This window comes from Arachis hypogaea, chromosome 10 (genome assembly GCF_003086295.3).
Source record: "Arachis hypogaea cultivar Tifrunner chromosome 10, arahy.Tifrunner.gnm2.J5K5, whole genome shotgun sequence".
NCBI classification, from domain to species: Eukaryota; Viridiplantae; Streptophyta; class Magnoliopsida; order Fabales; family Fabaceae; genus Arachis; species Arachis hypogaea.
The window spans coordinates 23,388,077-23,392,487 of NC_092045.1; positions in this window are offsets into that span (position 1 = coordinate 23,388,077).

Below are 4,411 nucleotides of genomic sequence, written 5' to 3' on the forward strand. Positions count from 1 at the left end.
AAATTAATTAATTAACAAATAAGCTTTGTAAATGGCTGGGTTATCTCCCAGCAAGTGCTTCTTTATTGTCTTTAGCTGGACTATTACTGAGCTTTAATCAAGTCTTAGTTTTGAGCATTCTTGCTCAAAATTGCTTTCAAGATAATGTTTAACTCTCTGTCCATTAACAATGAACTTTTTGTTAGAATCATTATCCTGAAGCTCCATATATCCATATCGTGACACACTTGTAATCACATATGGACCTCTCCACCGAGATTTCAATTTTCCGGGGAACAATCTGAGCCTAGAATTAAACAGCAAAACTTTCTGCCCTGGCTCAAAGACTCTGGATGACAACTTCTTATCATGCCATCTTTTTGCTTTCTCTTTGTAAATTTTTGCATTTTCGAAAGCATTGAGTCTGAATTCCTCTAGCTTATTTAACTGGAGCAATCGTTTTTCTCCAGCTAACTTGGCATCAAGGTTTAGGAATCTAGTTGCCCAATAGGCCTTATGTTCCAGTTCCACTGGCAAGTGACAGGCTTTTCCATACACAAGCTGGTATGGAGAAGTTCCTATAGGAGTCTTGAATGCTGTTCTGTATGCCCACAGAGCATCATCCAAGCTTCTTGCCCAATCCCTTCTACGGTTAATCACAGTCCGTTCCAGGATTTTTTTAAGTTCTCTATTAGAGACTTCAGCTTGCCCATTTGTCTGTGGATGGTATGGAGTGGCCACCCTATGGCTAACTCCATATCGAACCAAAGTAGAGTAAAGCTATTTATTGCAGAAATGAGTGCCCCCATCAGTGATTAGTACTTTAGGGATACCAAATCTGCTGAAGATGTGTTTCTTGAGGAATTTCAGCACTGTCTTAGTATCATTAGTGGGTGTTGCAATAGCTTCAACCCATTTGGATACGTAATCTACTACCACCAGAATATAAGTTTTTGAGTATGATGGTGGGAAAGGTCCTATGAAGTCAATACCCCATACATCAAACAACTCAATCTCCAAGATCCCTTGTTGAGGCATGGCATAACTGTGAGGCAGATTGCCAGATCTTTGGCAACTGTCACAATTAAGTACAAACACTCGGGAGTCTTTATAGAGAGTAGGCCAGTAGAAGCCACATTGGAGGACTCTTGTGGCTGTTCGCTCACTTACAAAATGTCCTCCATACTGTGATCCATGGCAGTGCCAGAGGATCTTCTGTGCTTCTTCTTTAGGCAAACATCTATAGATTACTCCGTCTGCACATCTCTTGAAGAGATATGGTTCATCCCAAAGATAGTACTTTGCATCCGTGATCAATTTCTTTAATTGCTGCCTACTGTACTCTTTGGGTATGAATCTCACTGCCTTATAGTTTGTAATGTTTTCGAACCATGGCACTTCCTGGATGGCAAAGAGGTGCTCATCCGAAAAGTTTTCAGAGATCTCAGTAAGAGGGAGGGACGCCTCTTCTACTGGTTCTATTCGGGATAGATGATCTGTTACTTGGTTCTCTGTCCCTTTTCTGTCTCTTATTTCTATATCAAGCTCCTGCAGAAGCAACACCGATATGATGAGTTTGGGTTTTGAATCCTGCTTTGTGAGTAGATATTTAAGAGCAGCATGGTCAATGTACACAATCACTTTTGATCCTACTAAATAAGATCTGAACTTGTCAATGGCGTAAACCACTGCAAGTAACTCTTTTTCTGTGGTTGTGTAGTTCTTCTATGCGTCATTTAAAACACGACTGGCATAGTAAATGACGTGTAGAAGCTTGTCATGCCTTTGTCCCAACACTGCACCAATGGCATGGTCACTGGCATCACACATCAGTTCAAATGGTAATGTCCAGTCTGGTGCAGAGATGACTGGTGTTGTGACCAGTTTAGCTTTCAGAGTCTCAAACGCCTGCAGACACTCCTTATCAAAGATAAATGGCGCGTCAGTAGCTAGCAGATTACTCAGAGGTTTGGCAATTTTTGAAAAATCTTTTATAAACCTCCTATAGAATCCTGCATGCCCCAGAAAGCTTCTGATTTCCTTAACATTGGCAGGTGGTGATAATTTTTCAATTACCTCTACCTTAGCTTAATCCACCTCTATTCCCTTGTTCGAAATTTTGTGCCCAAGGACAATTCCTTCAGTCACCATAAAGTGACATTTCTCCCAGTTTAAAACAAGGTTAGTCTCTTGGCACCTCTTTAGAACAAGTGCTAGATGGTCAAGACAGGAGTTGAATGAGTCTCCAAATACTAAAAAGTCATCCATGAAGACTTCCAAAAATTTTTCCACCATATCAGAGAAAATAGAGAGCATGCACCTTTGAAAGGTTGTAGGTGCATTGCACAGGCCAAATGGTATCCTTCTGTATGCAAATACTCCGGATGGACATGTGAATGTTGTTTTCTCTTGATCTTGGAGATCTACTGCAATTTGATTATAACCTGAATATCCATCCAGGAAGCAGTAGTATTCATGACCTGCTAGTCTTTCTAGATCTGGTCTATGAATGGTAAAGGAAAATGATCCTTTCTGGTAGCTGTATTGAGCCTTCTGTAATCAATACACATACGCCACCCTGTAACTGTTCTTGTAGGAACTAGTTCATTTTTTTCATTATGGACCACTGTCATACCATCCTTCTTAAGGACGACTTGGACAGGGCTTACCCAGGGGCTATCAAAAATAGGATAAATAATCCCAGCCTCTAGTAATTTAGTGACCTCCTTCTGCACCACCTCCTTCATGGCTGGATTTAGCCGCCTTTGTGGTTGAACCACTAGCTTAGCGTCACCCTCCAATAGGATCTTGTGCATGCATCTGGCTGGGCTAATGCCCTTAAGATCACTGATGGACCATCCAAGACCTGTCTTGTGTGTCCTTAGCACCTGAATTAGTGCTTCCTCTTCTTATGGCTCTAAGGTGGAGCTTATGATTACAGGAAAGGTATCACCTTCTCCCAGAAATGCATATTTCAGGGATGGTAGTAATGGTTTGAGCTCGGGTTTGGGAGGTTTCTCCTCTTCTTGAGGAATTTTCAGAGGTTCTATTATTCTCTCTGGTTCCTCCAGATCAGGCTAAACATCTTTAAAGATATTCTCTAGCTTTGATTCAAGACTCTCAGTCATATTGACCTCTTTTACCAGAGAGTCAATAATATCAATGCTCATGCAGTCATTTTGGGTGTCTGAATGCTGCATAGCTTTGACAACATTCAACTTAAACTCGTACTTATTGACTTTCAGGGTCACTTCCCCTTTTTGGACGTCAATGAGGTTCGTCCAGTTGCTAGGAAAGGTCTTCCTAGAATGAGAGTTACACTCTTGTGCTCCTCCATTTCCAGCACCACAAAGTCAGTGGGAAAGGCAAATGGCCCAACCTTGACAATCATGTCTTCAATTATGCCTGATGGGTATTTAATGGAGCCATCAGCAAGTTGGAGACATATCCGGGTTGGTTTAACTTCATCAGTCAACCAAGCTTTTTGATAGTAGCTGCAGGTATTAGGTTAATACTTGCCCCAAGATCACATAGAGCTTGCTTGGTACAAGTATCTTCTAATGTGCATGGTATCATAAAGCTTCCCAGATCTTTAAGCTTCTCAGGTAAGCTTTTCAAAATGACTGCACTGCATTCTTCAGTGAGGTAAACTTTCTCAGTTTCCCTCCAATCCTTCTTATGACTTAAGATCTCTTTCATGAACTTAGCATAAGAGGGTATTTGCTCAAGTGCATCTGCAAATGGAATCTTTATCTCAAGAGTCCTGAGATAGTCTGCAAAGCGGAAAAATTACTTATCCTGTTCCGCTTGGCAGAGTTTCTGAGGATAAGGCATTTTGGCTTCGTATTCCTCAACTTTAGTTGCTACAGGTTTATTGCCTACAGCCGTGGGTTGAGAAGCCTTTTTAGAGGAGTTGCTATCAGCACTTGTATGTGTCTGATCCCCCACTGGTGTTTGAATACCAGGGGTGGAAGCTGGAGTAGCGTTAGACGCCAACTCCTTATCTCTTTCTGGCGTTTGAACGCCAGAACTGAGCTTCCTTTGGGCGTTCAACGCTAGTTCCTTGCTTGTTTCTGGCGTTGGATGCCAGGACTGAGCATGGGTTGGGCGTTCAACGCCAGCTTTTCACCTATTATCTGGCGTTTGAGCGCCAAAATTATTCCTCTCTGGGCTCTGACTGTCCTCAGAGGGATTTTGGGTAGCAGTCTGTTCATTTCTTGGCTTTCTACTGCCTTAAAGTGAGGTATTTAATGTTTTTCCACTTCTTAATTGAACTGCTTGGCATTCTTCTGTTATTTGTTTTGATAACTGCTGTTCTGTTTGCTTCAACTGGACTTCCAGATTCATATTAGCCATTCTTATTTCTTGCAATATCTCATTGAATTCGGCTAACTATTTTGTTAGAAAATCTAATTGCTGATTGAATTCAGTA